The 17,361-nt window shown below is 54.4% G+C and overlaps 1 protein-coding gene across 4 annotated transcripts in view; it reads right to left on the bottom strand.

Annotated features, from left to right (window-relative positions):
• PCGF3 (polycomb group ring finger 3) overlaps positions 1–12,940 on the bottom strand; it is a 53,398-nt gene extending 40,458 nt beyond the window's left edge. For 2 of the 4 annotated variants that reach the window (XM_078446397.2, XM_078446398.2), the window contains exon 1: positions 12,728–12,935. The gene's annotated coding sequence lies outside the window, so the exon portion shown is untranslated. Of the gene's footprint in view, positions 1–12,727 lie in introns of all 4 variants that reach the window. The other 2 variants (XR_013555366.2, XM_060655593.3) reach the window with 2 other exon arrangements.
• Positions 12,941–17,361: the final 4,421 nt, after the last annotated feature.

Genomic DNA, 17,361 nt, shown 5'->3' with positions numbered 1-17,361 from the left:
CGCTCCGAGCCCCTGGGCTCTGCTCAGTGGACGCTTCCCCACCCCGCCCTCCCCGCATTACACCCACATCCCGCATTACCGTCCTTTAGGTAAGTACACTGGGTTTCTTTTGCAATACGAAAGCAATACGCACATTTACTGAACGTGATTTGGAAAGTAAAGAATAATATTAAGGAAAAAAAAAAACCCTACAACCCTAATCACCAAAAAGGAGCTGTCGTCCTTAGTGTGAAGGTGTATCTCCCTCTGTGGGTTTACACTTAAATACTTTCCACACGCACACACAGATCTCCATCTTTACTAAAACGCCAACCTCGGACTACAACACGATGCATTACAATGCGGTTTTTATAACTAGTCAACCACTGGGGGCACCTTCCCGTACCAGCACACACAGCAAGTGGGCTCCAGAGCTCAGGCCCTCGGGCCTCAGCCGCAGCCGAGTGAGGACAGCGTTATATGGTGTGCCTTGCCCACAGATGCGAGGCACGACGGAGGCTCCGTGACCGTGGGGTCCCCGACGGAAGCACCCCCTCCGGCTGGTCCCAACTTCCCGTTGCGGCTCGGACCCTCCTTAGGCCCACCTGCCCCGGGGACCCTTCAGGAGAAGGGACCTGCATCCACCCCCTTGCGCAAACACCCGGGGGTCATCCCTTCCTTTCGTTAACCACATCTTACAAGAATCTTAAAGTTCTCCAATTATTTTTTTAAAGTATATTTATTTATTTTGCACTAGAGTGAGAACACACAAGCAGGAGAGGGCAGAGAGAGTGAGAGAGAGAATCCCAAGCAGGCTCCGAGATGTCAGCACAGGGCCCGACGTGGGGCTCGATCCCACAAACCATGAGATCGGGACTTGAGCCGAAATCAAGAGTCAGATGCTCAACTGACTGAGCCCCCCAGGCGTCCCATCCACTTGCTTTTTCATTAGCTTTGCTAAGTTGTATTCTTCTAGATTATTCATCTATCTATCCCATAACCTTTATTAAACAGCTTTAAGGAGAAATATTTGACAAAACAAACTGCACGTATTTTAAAGAGACAACTTGGTAAGTTTTGACGTTTGCCTGAAAACCACCACCACGACGGAGATGAGGACCCTCGCCCCAGAGACCCCCGGTCTGCCCGACAACTGCACCGAGGGGGCGTGTCCTGGGCGCTGCGTTTGTGGGTCACACAGCACAAATGTCTCCCTCATCCCGTTTCCAGGCTCGCTCACGTTGTCACATCAACAGCTCGTTCTCCTCCTGAGCAGCGTCCACTGAAATTTTGTTGGCCCACTCACCAGCAAGTGGATATTTGGGTTGTTTCCTGTGGGGCTGTGAGGACTAAGGCTGCTGTGGACACTCACGGCCACACCTCTGGGCGGACAGACCCTCTGGAGTAAATGCCCACCACGGGGAGCCACACACGGCTATCGGACAACTTTCTAAGAAATCGCCAACCTGCTCCCCCCCGCCCCCCACCTCCAAGCTCCAGCTGCCCTGTGGGGGTCCTTCTGTCTTCTCTCCTTCCTCCCCACACCACCCTCTCCCCAGTCCTGCCCCTTCCTCCCTGAATGCCACGCCCTCTGAGCCCACGGCCATTCCCTGGACACTCCATGGCTCCCATCTGGATGGCAGATCCATCCAGAACAGGCCTTCCTACACCCAGTCTCATGGACAAGTCTAAGCAACATGTAGAAAAGCCAATCAGACATGTCCTTCCTGCACGAAATCCCTGAAAGGGTCCAGACTCCTGATGAGCCACGCCAGCCCCATGCACATCAGGGCTCCCATCCACACTGGCCCCGTCCACGTCAGGCTCTGTCCACATCAGGGCCATCCATTATCAGTGTCTGTCCAGGTCAGGCTCCATCCACGCTGGCCCCGTCCACGTCAGGCTCTGTCCACACCGGCCCCGTCCATTAACAACGTCTGTCCAGGTCAGGCTCCATCCACGGGCAGAGCCCGTCCGTGTCGGGGCGCTCGTCCGTGCCAGTGCCACCGGTGTGCACCATTCCTGCCAGCCCGGCCCTCCAACCTCAGGGCAGCAGGCTGTCAGTGAGACCCCGAGCCTCCTGGAGAGGCCCCCCAACCCCAGGTCTAAAGCCAGCTGCTGTTCTAACTCCCACGCCGTCAGCATCTTCAGAGCCGTGCCCAGGCCGCTTCCCATGGCACTGTGAACCCCCAGGCAGGCTGAGGCTGCACCTCCCTGGGGGACGTCGTGTCCGGCGGAGTGCCCGCCCCAGAGCTGCTGCTCAGGAAGTCAACACTGAGCAACCAACGAGAGAGATTTCTATCTTCACCTAAGCACTCTAGAAGTCCTGTCTGTACTTACTTCTACACAAAAATCACCAAACTGCTGAACCTCCCCCATGTCCAACACCCTCGCCTCACAAACCAGCCTGCTACGGTCTGGGATGTTTACGTGTAAGGCCGAGGGAAGCTGCCTCCGCACGCCGTGCCCCATCTGATGGGCCTCTCTCTCCCCCCGGCCAGAGGGCCCGAGTCAGCACACAGCAGGTGCTTAAGAAAGAACCCTACTTTTTGCCACCTGGTCCACTGCAGCCTTTTGCCTGTGGCCTAAGACCCCCAGCTCCAGACCCCCGGCTCCTCACTGCTCTCTCTCCGACACCCAGCTAACTCACTCGCACACTGCTGCCCGCTCGCGGTGCAGTCCTGCTCACCAGTGGGGCCGTGGCACTGACAGCTGCCGAGCCAGCGCGCCCCGTGAGGGCGTCACCAGGTCCTCCAGCCGGGCCTGGAGGAGCCGCCAGCAGGGCTCTGCACGGGGGCCAAACACCCAGGATTTATCGCAACCTCCAGATAAACAGAACCAGATCACGAATGTTCCTCCCTGGGTCACTGAAATCAGGTCAAGATTATGAGAAAAAGGGAAACTTTAAATGTATTTCTACATGGCTACACAGCACCATCAAAGCTTTTAAAAAAAGTAATGAAATAACAAAAGTGCTTTGAATTTAGACTCTCAAGAGGCTTCGTGACTCAAAGGACAGTGAAATCCCTGCTCCACCTTCTCCCCTAACTTGGACCCGACGCCCCACCTCCACCCCTGCCATCCCGTCACCCCCAGGTCACCATGGTCTCGGCCCTGCAGAAAGCTGCACGGGGCTCCCTCCCCAGGCCTCGTCCTCGCTTCCCCACTCGGGGACACCGTGCCCCACCCCCCCCGGCTACTCCTCCTGCATCACTGGGTGCTCGGAGGCTCACACAGTACCCCACTAACATGCATTCAATGAATACCTGCTCAACGATACGGCAGACTGATGGTCATTTCTACTGGTGAGTTTACTCCCAATTTTTACTTCTTAAATTAAGAGTTTGTACAAATATCTGGGTGTAACTTAGTGACCTGACATACAGTCCAGGGTGGGATCCCAGGCACATGTCTTGAGCAGCACCAAGGCCCGCCCACATCAGTGACATCCACCGCAAGCGGACCGAACTGCTCCCAGGCACCGGTCCCTGCGGCCGAGCCCACGCCAACCCTCACTTCCAGTCACGTCCCACTGGCCCCCCACCTCCGTGTTTGTACCTCCTGTTCCTCCAGCTCGACACTCCCGGACCCCAAATTCAGACGTCAACTCCCTATGCTCCACTGGGAAGGCCGGGCATTTCCACGCGGGTGCCAGCGTCTCCAAGTTTCCTCTGCGTGTCCGCCATCCCTCCTGCACCTTCTGCCCACCTCACACCCGTGTGCAAGAGACAGGGGCGGCTGTACCCCTCACACTTACCCCATCTGGCCCTGCTGTCCAGGCATACCATGCCACACTTGCCCACACACGGCTCCCAGGGATCCCATGAAAACGCACCCGAGCAGGTGGCTGTGGCACAGACTCTCCAAAGTGTTCCAGTGGCTCCAGTGGCCAGCGATGCCCAAGCCGCCTCGCAGTCCACTGTGGCCACGGTGGACCCTGCTAGGTCTAGAACATTCTAGGTGTGCTCCTTCTTCGTGGCCCTGGCACTTACTGTAGCTGCAACATTCTCTGTCATATGGCTACACGGGGCCCCTCACCTCTGTCAAGCCTCTCCTCGGATGTTACCCCCAGCAACACTGTTAGAGACCATCTTACTTAAAACTCCATGCTATGTGGGTACACACCACAAATCTAAGACATTACCCTCGAATTTATAATTTACTTATTTTGTTACTACCCATCTCCCTACACTACGATGCCAGCCATGTGACTGGCAGTATTAAAAATTCAATGGAAGGGTTATATGATAAAGCTGAGAAACCTTCTCCAAGAGCAGATAAAGACAGGAAACAGAAAAGAGCCAACATCCAAGCAACAGGTGTTTTAGAAAAAACAGAAAACCGAGATATGGAGCTTCCAAATATACTTTAATATTCTATTATTTCATGATTTGGAAAAAATTATCCAAGTATTCCCCCCGCTGGAAGAACCATGAGGCTGCAAAGGCCCGAGTGCCAGGCACAGAGAATGAAAATGACCCATGTCTAACCAAGTCCTAGAATCTCGAGACATCAAGGGTACAAGAGAGGGCCCTAAAGGTTCTGGGAGGAGAGGAGGTCCCTCCCCACGACGGACTGGGAATCAGATAGCATTTTCATCAGCAACAGTGAACCCTACCAGTAAGAAAGCGATTCTTTCAGAGCACTGAGGAAAGTGCTCAAATGCTCAGCCGAAGCATGCGTACTGAGCCAACCAGGGTGCTCACACCTTATCACAGGCCTGGTGCTCATGGAGCTCCCGTTCCAGCTGGTGACGAGACGTGACAAACTCATCAGCAAAGAGAGATGAGCACCACTGAGAAAGTAGGTCAAGGCAGCGAAGCAGAGAACAGGCGGAGGGGCTGCTTTAGAAAGTGACCAGAGGAGAGCCGGTGCAGAGGGACATCTGACCTTGGGCCTGGAGGGAGGGGCCAGAGCAGCAGACACCCCACTGACGGGGCAAGGGATCCCCCAAAGCGTACTATGACCACTTTGAAGCCGGCTGGCCCAGAGGATGAGGCATCCAGACAGGGCAGGGGGACGAGGACAGAGGAGCAAGGAGGACAAGGGCTCAGACGCAACCCTTGAGAATTTGGAACAGGAGACAGTAACGTCAGGCAATGTAAGGAAAAAGGAAGGGAGATTGGAAGTCAGCTGTATAACAGATCATGATACAATCACATCCATTTTAACTGCCAGATCCAACCCCTGGAGAAGACAAATAACATGCCGTGAAAGGGGCTGTGGGGCCCCAGGTTTTCTACCAACAGAGGCCGCTCAGCTACAGACACGCATCCCCCTCACGAGGAAGGCTGACTCAGGGCAGAAACAGGAGCCCAGGGAGCGAAGCAGGGAGCCAGGGGGGTCACCCCGAGCTCCTGACTGGGGATCCCCCGCTGGGTTTCAGAACCGTGTTGGGCCCAGGACTTCCTGTTGTGTCCAGTTCCCACTTCTGAACTGGCCAATCTACACCTGTGGTCCCACAACCGGTCCGCTGCGTGGGGGTCGCTGGGAAGGCGAACTGTGTCGCTTGGTCTGCAAGTGCCCGGAAGCGGCACCCAGCGGGTGACCCAGGGGATGAGACTCTGGAATTCTGGGACTCAGGCAAGGTTTGGGACTCTGAGCTGGTGCTGCAGTGGGAGGAGACCCCAGGGAACCTCAGAAGAAGGGCAGGTGTGTTTGGCATCTGGGGGGATATCAATTTCGGAGGGCCAGGACCGTAGCAGGCGGAATTCCGAGGTAGCCTCGAGAAGGCCCTGGCATACACATACCTCTTGCCTTACTAGCCCAGGCACTGCTGCAAAGGAATTTTTAAGGAGCAAATTAAGGTCCCAAATGAGCTGACCTTGAAACAGAGCAAGTATCTGCTGGCCAAGTAGCATGGCCTTTCAAAGCGATGTTCTTCCCAGCTGGTGGCAGAAGAGGAGGGACGAGTCCTACTGGCCTGGCACAGGGCAACTGGATCCGTCAAGCACTCACGGCCCTGGGGCGAGGAGCCGTGGGCCTCCAGGAGCTGAGGGCAGTCCCCAGCCGACAGCGAGCAGAACAGCAGGACCCCAGTGCCACAACCACAGGACATGGATTCTCCAACAGCGGGCGGGCTCAGAAGACAACCCGAGTCCCAGATGAGAGCTGCAGCCCAGCCACCGCGTTGATTTCGGCCTCTGAGGCCCTGAGCGGGGGTGGGGGGGGGGTGGCAGCCACACTGCACGACACTTCCAACCCATGGAACTGTGACTAATGAGTTGGTGTCCTTTTAAGCCACTAATTCTGTGGCAATTTGCGATGCAGAATTACAAAATTAACGTAACAGTATTAAAAGAAACAGAATTAATAGCAGAAGACAGGGTCAGTTTCCCCAGCATGTAAAATACAGAGTGGCCACCAACCCCGGAAACATTTTCATTAGGCAACTATTCTCCCAACTGGAGCGACAAGGAACAGGTTAACAAACCAGCAGAAGAAGCTAGAGCCCCTTGGTGGGGACTGGATTGTGCCTACCCAAAATTCATGTGCTGAAACCCTAGGCCCCGATCTCCAAATATGGAGCCCATGGGGCGATTCGGGTTAGATTCCCAAGGGTGGGCCCGTGATGAGATTAGTGTCCTTACAAGAGACAGAAGAGGGCTCGCCGCCTCTCAGTCTCCACCGTGTGAGCACCCCACCCCATCTACGACGTTCTGTTGCAGCGGCTGAGCTGACTGAGCCCCTTCCTGGTTTCTGATGTCTGTCTTCTTCACCAGGCTGCCTTCAATAAAAGGCCGGGGGCAAAAAACTGCCTCTAGCCAGCCGTGTCTCTACAGCAAGAAAGGCACTTGCTTTATGCAAGGATAATGTTATTTGTCAGCAGAAGTCCTATTTCCACGAACAATTTCAAACACTTTCCACCCACTAAACCTTTTATGAAGTCTGCTAAAAAGTATGGAAGCTGACAAGTAGGACTTGCCCCTGTGTGCCTGTGAGGAAGGGTTAACAGGGCCAGGGGCACCTCCCCATCAGAGACGGATGAGGTGGCCCGGAAGGACATGCCCTATCACAAGACAGTGGGACTCTCTGGGGCGCCTGGGTGGCTCAGTTGGTTAAGTGTGCGACTTTGGCTCAGGTCATGATCTCATAGTTCCTGAGTTCAAGTCCTGCGTCGGGTTCTGTGCTGACGGCTCAGAGCCTGGAGCCTGCTTCGGATTCTGTATCTCCCTCTCTCTCTGCCCTTCCCCCACTCTCTCTCTCTCAAAAATAAATAAAACATTAAAAAAAATTTTTGTTTGAAGACAGTGGGACTCTCCCCTGGGTTCCTGTGCTGGGGCTCCACATCTCTCCTGGCACTGGGGACCGGGGCGCCAGAAGTATGGCCTGCAGCACTGACCCGAGTAACCACCACTTGAACACATGTCCCTGAAGTCGCGTGAAGCACTCACTCACGGCTCCTATGAAGTGATCCAAATCTCGAGCCCGACTCGGCCTCTCCCTCGTTCCCTTTAGTTTACAGAGTACACAGGGACAACAGACAAAAGTGAGGAAACACAAATAGTGAAGACTCAGAAAAATCCAGATGTAACAGGTGGCCTAGAAAAGTCAACCCTGTGGAGGGCAAGTGGGGAACCTGAAAAGACACTAAGGGACGTGACCCCAGTGCCACACGGGGAACCTGCCTCTGACTGGTTCCGAAAAGGCATGACCCCCAGTGCCATGCAGGGAAGCTACCTGTCTGTTTCAGGAGGGGCATGACCTCAGTGTCACTCAGGGCACCTGCCTGTGTCTGGTTTAGGAAGGACGTGACCCCCAGTGCCACTCTGGGAACCCAGATATGTCTGGTTCAGGAGGCACGTGACCCGCTGTGCCACACCAGGAACCTGCCTGGGTCTGGTTAAGGGAAACACATGGAAGACATTCTTGAGACAAGGGGGGAGACTTGAAAATGAACAGGAAATTAGCTAGTGTGTGAAGTAAGAGCCCACTTCTCGGGGGTGATAATGATGTCGTGGTTGTCCTGTGACCTGTGTGCTCTAAACTACTTCAGGAACACGGTAGGTTGTCTGTGGCTACTACTTCCAGATGATTCAATGACAATAAATATGTATTTAGAAAAAAGAGATGAGGCAAATATGGCAAAGCATGAATAGCTGTTGGGTCGGAGCAGGGGTGTAAGACTGCTCAGTGCAGAATTCTTTCTGTTCTTCTCCACTGTTTTCTCTGAAATTAAAACTTGGCGGGGGGGGGGGGGGGAAGTAAAATGAAATCACTTGAAACTTTAAAAAAAGGAAAGGCTACCCTTTCTCTGCTCCTGACTTCCTAGCTGTGACTGTGCCCTGTGCCTGCATGTTCATCAGGCAAATGGGGGGCGGGGGGGGGGGGGGTTGTCAAACAGCAGTCCTAGGATGGCTCTGAGAACTAAACAGGTTCACACACACCGTGCCTCCGGGACAGGACCACACACACCAGCCAGGGCTTGGCTGACATTCACAACACCCACTGCCTCCATGAAGCCCACAGTTAGTTAGCAGGGGCTTCAAAGAAGTATGCAGACAGCTTTCCACAGTTTGCATATTTCTTGCTAAACATCTGGAACTTGCTGTTAATGTAGCAAAGTCCAGCAAATATTGATTCATTTGCAAAATAATCCAATTAACCTCCACTCTCCCAATTCACCTAAATATTAGAAGTTCTCTTCAAAAAAAAAACAATCAACCCAACAATCAGTTTTTAAGGACTGTATTTTCAAGTGAGTTTTAGTTCTTCTCAACAGATGCCGTTGCTTAATTCAACAGACAATTCTGAAAATGTGTCTAAGCAAGGCTCACACCCTAACTAACTCTCTCGTCATGTGTTAAGTGTTTCATTATAGCTCTTTGTCATTTTGGCCTTCAGATAATTCAGTTCTGTAGGGAGGAACATGCCACATCAGAAATGACAGTCCTATTATTTTTAAAGGTCTTCTTACAATTGAATTGATACACTATCACTTGTACAACAGTATCCTGTGGTTCCATTTTCTGAAGGACAAGGGATTGTGAAGCATTTTTGGACTATTAACAGCAAATACCAGAAGGGTAATAAGAAACTGTCCCCAAACCTCAACATATTTCAATAGTAAAAGAAAAATATGTTTCAACTTCAAATTTGATTCTCACCACTAAGCAAATAGCTCCAAATGAATTAATAAATTCTGCCATTTAATAGATTAAAGAGTAACAGTATAGACCCAAACAACCCAAATAAGTAATTCCAGTCACTGGCCCAGGGCCCCGCCTCACACTGGCTGGGTGGGGCCTTGGCAGATCTAGAGAGAGCTGGGCAGCAGGTGACAGTTCCGTCCACGTAGGGCTCCTGGGACAAGTCCTGCATGGAGGCCTCCCACACGGGCCCCGGATGGTGTCCTTTCCAGCCCCATGCTACAGCCCAGCCCAGAGTGCCAGACAGAGGTACCCCAGAGCCACAGGTCCTAAGCACCGAGGACCTTGCATACAGGCTCCTGGAGCATGACTTCCTTACAAAGGTCAAATATCCAAAACATCTCAGGATCTGACTTCTTAAAAACTTCTTACAAAGGTCAGTTTACAATTTCTGGAGCAAAATCATTGCTAGGAATAAAATGACTCTTGGGAAACATTGAAATCACTGCACTTGAAGCTATCAATGAATTCCACACCACTTCACTTAATTTGAGCGCGGGGGGTGGGGGTGGAGGGGGCGGCTCACGGTTTGCTACAGGTGTGTTACATTAGAAGTTAATTCCCAACAATCTTCCCTATTTATAATTTATCTTCCCTCATGTGTAAGTTCCAGTGGTTTCAGTCATTATGGCGACAACAGAGGAACCGATACAATTAAAGAGACAGCCGGGCTGCTGTAACCTTGTACTTCAACGTGCTACCCTCTACACAAGTGTTAATTTACTTGGGTATTTCTCAGGTGCAGGCCCTAGATCAGCGAAACCCTGATGGCCACAGTGTGTGTCACCCCTCCTTCCAGTACACACGTGTTTCCTCTTGAGTGAGGGCTGGGCCTAGTGACTAGGCCCTAACAAAGAGAATGTGGCCAAACGGATGGGATGTCCCCGCTAAGATTAGGTCATCAAGATTGTGGCCTCCTTGTTCGCTCTCTTCTTCTATCACTGGCTCCCTCTGAGTTGCCCTGTGGAGAGCCCCATGTGAAAAGGAACTGACATCTTCAGCCAACAGCTGAGTGAGCAAGCCTGGAAGCAGATCCCACAGTCAAACCTTCAGATGAAACCACGGTTCCAGCCAGTGCCCTAAGTTCAGCCTTGTGAGACCCAGAGCCACAGGACTCAGCTAAGCTGCGCCCAGATTCCTGAACCACAGAAACTGTAAGATAATAGCTGATGTTGTTTAAAGGCACTATGTTTGGGGGTAATCTGTTGGACAGCAATATATAAATAATACAGCCACACAGCACTATTGTACCTTTAAAAATCCGAAAATAGGAAAATAGAGCCTAACCAAACTTGAATGCCCAGTTTTGCAAGTCTTTTCCAAAACTTCACAAAACAAAAATAAGTTTTTAAAAAAGTAAAGTGTGTATTAAAAAAAAAAAAAAAACAGAAGTGTTGAGTAGGAAGGTCCCAAATATGGATACATTTGGCAAATAAAAGTTCCTAAGCTAGACCATTCAGGGACTCCATTTGGTTAAGATTCGGTCTTATGAAATGTCAATCTGAAAATCTCAACTGCAAATCTTAGGTTTTCTCCTAAGTAACCAAGCGGCAACGTTGTGGCACAAAATGAGACGCTGAAGTGACCAATTCAGGTGCCTCCCCTGGGAGTCCATACAGCTCAGAGTTTTAGACTTGTACCTCATCCTACTGTCCAACCTGTGGATAAGTTTGCAAACTTAACACAAGTTCTAAAAGTACTCCTGCCTTTCATCCATTCATTCGCGCACTCACTTCATTCAATAGTCGTGCACTGCCCGCCGACCTCAGGCCAGGGAACCAGTTCTGGCAGCTGAGCTGGACAAGGCCCTTGCCCTCCTGGCTCTTCATTCTCTTAAACTCCTCCAGCATTACCTTACTGGACACGCTCTGGAGTCATTACCCAATCAAAGAGCAGCACATACAATACCCTTCTTTTTCATCAACACTTCCAAATTAAAGGAACACACGGGCAAATTTTAGACGAAAGTCTCATCCAAAGGTTTCAAAGAAGCAAAGACCCCCATTGCTAGGTCCTTTAATATTTTCCTGTCCTGGAGTGGAGAAGGTGCCTGACCCACTCACCTGACATGTATGCTCACCTACTCCAACCTTCTTACCCTGGGCCCAGTGCCCCCCAAATATTTCCTTCAGCTTCCAACACTCCTTAAGGAACCCCACTCCTCCTGGAACTTCCTGGACACTAAAAACACACCTGGATGGAGGGTACACCCACCCAACCACTTGACCTCCAACAGCGGAGGGCGGGGAGGCCAGGAGTGGTTGAAGGTGATGGACACTGACCACAAGGAAAGAATAGCAGCCCTGCAGTAGGGGCTGGAAGAACAGGGTAGGAGACAGCTTCTTGGATCTGGGGAGTGGGCACTGGGGCATGGAGCCAGTGTGGACTAGGAGCTCCACTTGAACCCCTAGAAGGAAGAGGACAGACCCTAACCCTGCCTCACACCTGCCCCTGGGGCCCAGCCAGGCAGCATCTGCTGAAGGTCAGAAGGTCTGTGGGGCTGGCCCAGGTGCTCATAATATCGGGGGCCTCAGGGAGGTTTGCACTTGTGGGGCTCAGGTGAGCAGGGTCCCTGATGCCCCCAAGCCTTCACAGCCGTGGGTCCAGTTGAGTAGGATGGGCACATTAAAGGCACCCCTGGATCTTGCCCCAGGGGTCCAAACCCCTGGAGGGCTGGCTTAGGGTCCCAGCCTTCCTTTCTGCTCTTGGGATCTGGGTGCATCCCACTGACTTGTTCAGGAGTTCTGGCAGGGACCGGTCTCCAAGTTCCAGGCTCTTATCAGTGTCCTGGCCCTCCCTGAGAGCCTCACTTCTTCATGGTCCCGCTCCAGCATCCAGATACCCCTAAATGACCTAGCTGGGGCCTGGTCATCCCCGGAGCCTGTCACATGGGATGAACCCTCCTCATGGCAGATGCCAGGGTCCTGGCCTCCCACTCAGAAGGGGCTGTCTCAGGGTCTCAGAAGTGCTCACAGGACTGTTCCAGTCTGCCAGCCCTCTTTGGGACCAGTCTCGGTGTCCTGGCCCTCCTTAGTGACCCAGCCTCGTGTCCCAGCCCTCCCTAGGTCCTGCCAGATCCTGGGGGCTGGCCCCCCTCAGTGGCCTGTCTCAGAGTCCAGCCATCTCTGGTTCCTGTCGGGTCTCAGGGTCACAATCCCCCTTAGTGACCCGAGCTGGCGTTGGACCCTCTTGGATGACCCATCCCAGGGTTTGACTCTCCTCGGTGACCTATCTCAGGGTCTAGCACTTCCTGGTCCCTGTATAGTGGGTCTGAGGTCTGGCCCTCTTCGGTGAGCCGTTCTGGGGTCTGGCCTTCCCCGCTGACCCGTCCCGGGATCCGGTCCTCCCTGGTCCCTCCCCGATGACCCGTCCTGGGGTCCGGCCACCTTCCCCGTGACCCGCCCGGGGTCCCGACCCCGTGGGTCGCGCCCGCACCCGGGGCCTGCCCAGCGGTGTCGGGGCTCCCGCGGGCCGAGCCAACAAGGAGCGCAGGGGCGCGGGCCGGGGTTCCGAGCCTCAGGGGCCCGCACACGGGCCGAGGCCGCGGCCTGAGGAGCGGGCGCCTCGGGCCAGGCCAGGCGGGGTGCGGACTCACTGACCTGCCGTCTCGGCTGCGGGCGAGCGGGGCGCACGCGGGGGCAGCGCCGGGAGCGGGGGGGGGGGGGCGCCGCTCCCTCCGGGTCCCCCCCAAGAGCAGGAGAAAAAAACCCGTCCGGAGTTTAAAACAAAGAGGCGGAAATGCCCGAGCGGAGCCGAGTGGCGAGTCGGGGGCGCCGCACATGGAGCATGCGCGTTGCCCTCCCGGCTCCCACCCGCAGCCGGGAGGGGGGCGGGATCTGGAGGGGGCGGAGCCCGAGGGCGGGGCCGGGGCGTGGTCATAAGGCGCAGGCGCGTTCCGGCAGGGCTAGGCCGAGGGATCCGGAGAGGGGAGGGCGTCGGGGGCGGGGCCCTCAGCGGAGGCGGGGGCTCGTGAGGGCGTGGCCCGAGGGGGCGTGGACCAAGGGGGTGAGGTCTGCGGCAGGAGTCTTGCAGTACACTGGACTCAGCAGGCAGCTGACGCCGACTCCAGCTCCGGGACCTGACCTCCAGCTCCGGGACCTGACCGGGGCTTTCCTCCGGCGGAATCCGTCTCGTTCTTGCAATTCAGTCCTTCCTGGGACGTAGCAGCGAGAGCTCTCCGTGCACCAGGCAGGAGCCGGGGGCCGCACGAGGACAGGGCCCTGCTTTCGGGGCCCCGGTCCAGTGGGCAGCAGGGCCGACCCTGAAACTCCGTGTGTCCACCCTTGCGCAGGCCCTGCCCTGGAGCGTGACGTCCACCCCTTCGTGCGGTCCACACCTTAGCGGGAGGGGGACAATGACAAGAAAAAGTAAATCTGATATAATGTGGGAGCCAGATAAACTGGTTGGGGGAGGCCGTGGATGTCTGGAGTGTTAGTTACAATAGGGTGGGCGGGCATGGAAGGGACAGAGGGGAAGGCACCATAGAAGCACAGTGTAGGAACATAGAGGTAACGGCCTTGCAAGTGTCGGCAGGTGGGGTTCACAGGCTAGTTGTCCCGCCAGCACCAAGCTGCACAGTGGGGAGATTGAAGAGAGCCAGCATGGAAGCCAGAGGGAATGGGGCACGAGGAGGCAGGAGATGAGGTCAGAGGGAGAGGTCCCTGGGTGTTATGAGCGGAGGGGTGACGGCACGGTGCTGGCATCGTAAGCCTCCCTCTGGCTGTGCTGTGTCTGTCTGGCAGGAGCAGAGCAGGAGGCAAGTGGTGCCCTGGAGGAGAGGAAGTGTGAACTGCTGGGGGATCAGCCTGAGAAGAGGCAGGGATGGGTGGGGAACAACTGGAAGGGTGGGCAGCTGCTGACAGTCCGGGCAGCATGATGGAGTGCGCAAGGGTGGAGTCAAGAGTGTAGTCGTAAGGTCCCTTGGCCCCCCAGCGGAGCCGCGGTGTAGTACGTGTAGTATGAGTTTGCAGTGTGCGGAGACGGGTGAGCTGGTCGAAAGAGTGAGTGAGGGTTGGGGGGCTGAGCCCCCTGCCCACGTGGAAAAATCAGCAAGTCCAGGTGGATCCAGTAACAAAGACTGAGACTGAGCCAGCTGGAGAGAAGGAGTGATGTCTGGTCAGCTGCTGAAAGGGGCAAGGGGAGTGAGACCCTTCTGGGGCCTTGGCCTACGTACAGGTTACGTAGGGGTAAAAACTGGATTGTGGTGGGCTCAAGAGAGGAGGATAAATATAGACAACTTTTCCAGGTGGTTTGCTGTGGAGGAGCTTCTGGGACTAGAGGGCTGCTTCACCTTTGGGCTGCAGCCTCAGTGGTACTGGTGCAGTGCAGGGGGAGGCTGGCCACGCTGGAGAGAGGGAAGGCTGCCTGAGCCCAAGTCCTCACCTGGGGCCAGGGACCAGATCTGGAGATGGGGCTGTGGCAGCCCTCACGCTGCAGGAGGCAGCCCCAATGCAGGAGGTGGGGGGTCTGTGCACCATCTCATCCAGCTGCCTCTATTTTCCAGTGACACGGCAGCTAAGTTGGCCCAGACTGGAGTAGAGGCCTGGATGTCAAAAATGGGGATGACAGGCCGGGATCAGCTCTGGGTGGAGGGCACAGTGACCCTAGGGAGTCATTTGAGGGCCCTCTGACACCGTAGCCATCTGTCTGCAAAGGGGGGAGAGCCAGGAGCGTGTGCATGACGCATGGCCACTTGTCTCTCTCAAAGGATGCAGACCAGACATCTGGCCTGCCTGCTCTCCCCCGGGACCTTGTCAGCAACAACATCCCAGACCTTGACCCTGAACCCTGGGCTCTTGTATTCAACTGGCTGGACACATCTCTACTGGGATATCTTTAGGGAGCTCAGGTTCTGATATCAGAGTATCCACTCCTGATCTTCCCCCAACCTTGCTAACCACCCCAGCCCCCATTGCAGAGGAGAGGGCTCCATCACGCCGGCTAAGCCAAGACAGTGGGGTCTTTTCTTCCAACCCCAAAACTGCTGTCAGCAGACCCCTCGGAATCTGGCTATGGCTCTCCATCCCTACCCTGGCCCAAGTCCACTGATTCCTCCTGGATTAGTGCATGGCTTCCAGACTAGTCTTTCCGCTTCTTTCCTTGCCCCCTGCCCAATCTATTCTCAACACAGAATAGTAACTGCCGTAACACATTAGTCAATGTATGTCTCTCCTCTGCTCAAAAGGGGTGTCACTCAGAACAAAAGCCCAAGAGCGGGTAGATTACAGGGGACCCAAGGAAACCTGGGAAGATGGAAATGTGTGCTGTGTTGATGGTGGTGATGAGTTCATGGGTGTATCCGTGGGTCAAAACTCATCGAAGTGTACAGGTTACGTATGTGTGGTTATACCCTGATAGAGCAGTAAAGAAAGAAGAAACCAGAGACCATGGGTACAAACGGTAAGAGGAGGCTGCCCCCCAGCCCACTGCTCCCTCCTCCCTGGAAGGTGAGCTGTCCTCACTCCTATGCCACCCAGCCATCCCTGGGCACTGGCCTGTTCTGCTCACCCACCCAGCTGTCCCTCCTCACCCCCCCTCCCCCACAGGCCATCCTCTCTGTTGGATCACTACATTTGCTTACAAACTCAGAGTGAGGCTGTCTCCTGATGGTGTACTTCTCTGCTTATCTTCACAGCACGACTTCTCCGAAGAGCTGTCTACACTCAGCCTCTCCATTTTCCCTTTCCATGTTCTCTCTTAAACCCTCAGACTTCTGTCCTGCCCCCCTCCAGCAAAATGCTCTGTCCAGACATCCAAGACTTTGTGCAGCTGTACCAAGGGCCATTGTCATCTCCATCTCCAAGGGTCATCTCCGTGACCCCTGTGCTGCTCTCTCCTGAAACACTTTCCCTTTGCCTGGTTCTCCATTCATGCTCTGCCCCCTGACTAGCACCTTCTTGGCCCCTCTGCCATCCTCTTCTCCTCCTGGGCTCTTCCTGTCAGGCCTCCTCTCCTCTCCCTGAGGCTCCTCTCCTGGCTGGTGATCGCTCTGCCCCTGTTGGTTTTATTTTATTTTTTTAAATTTCTTTAATGTTTACCTATTTTTGAGAGAGAGACAGAGTATGAGCAGGGGAGGGGCAGAGAGAGAGAGGGAGACACAGAATCTGAAGCAGGCTCCAGGCTCTGAGCTGTTGGCACAGAGCCCAATGCGGGGCTCGAACTCGTGAACTATGAGATCATGACCTGAGCTGAAGTTGCATGCTTAACCGACTGAGCCACCAGGCGCCCCACTCCATCCATGGTTTTAAGCTCAGTCCAGATGCTGGCTACCCTCCAATGTTTATGCACTACGTGTCCCTCCAGTGAACAGCAGACATCATTCCCACCAGGTTCAGGACACAACTCTGGGCCTTCCCGGGTGACCCGCTTCCCTCCATTTTCCTCTCTCATAGCCACTCTACCTTTTCTGTTACTGGGGCACAAACATTTGGACTCATTCCTGATGACTCTCTTTCTCTGTTTTCCCACATCCAATTCCTGGGGAAGTCCTGTTGGCTCTGTCTTCAAATATGCCTTAATCCAGCCATGGCTTCCACAGCCGCCGACATGGCCTGAACCCACCTATCCTGTCTGGGTTGGTTCCACAGCCTCTGTGCCCGCCCCCAGTCTGTGCTGAACAGAGCAGCCAATAAGCTGATCCTTCAGTACCTAAGTCAGAGGGTGCCAGGCCTGTGCTTAGCAGCCCAGTGGATGCTCTGAGCCTCCAAGGTCTTGCCTTGGGCCCAAGCCCTGCCTTGACTCTGGCCCGGCCCTGGCTGCTCTCCCCAACTCACTTCTTCCAACCACATGGCTCTCCTGGACACGCTAGGCCCTCCCATCTCAAGGCCTGGCAGAGCCGTTCCTAGACCTGGACGGCCCATCCTTGATGCCCGTGGGGCTCCTTCCTCCCTCAGGCCTATGGTCAGATATCACCCGAGGCCTCTCCTGACCAGTCTGGTGACAAAGCCTCACCATTTGATAACTCACCTTATCAAACGGGGCCAATATATAATAGCAAGATCCTCATACGTTGCTATTGGAAACCGTGGGGAGATTGACGATAACCTGCGAAACTATGTGGGCATCTATCCTTTGGCCCAGCAATCCCCAAGTAGGAATTTATCCCAAAGATAAATTGGGAAAATTGGTAAAACACTGGCAAAAATGCAAAAAAAAAATTTTTTTTGAAGCATGAACAAGGCTACTAATTGAGGCATAATTTGTAATAGAAAAAACTGGAGCCAGTCCACATGGT

Source organism: Panthera onca, chromosome B1 (assembly GCF_046562875.1).
Source record: "Panthera onca isolate mPanOnc1 chromosome B1, mPanOnc1 haplotype 2, whole genome shotgun sequence".
Taxonomy (NCBI): domain Eukaryota; kingdom Metazoa; phylum Chordata; class Mammalia; order Carnivora; family Felidae; genus Panthera; species Panthera onca.
The sequence above is the reverse complement of the archived record's forward strand: the minus strand, read 5'-3'. Positions and strand labels throughout refer to the sequence as shown.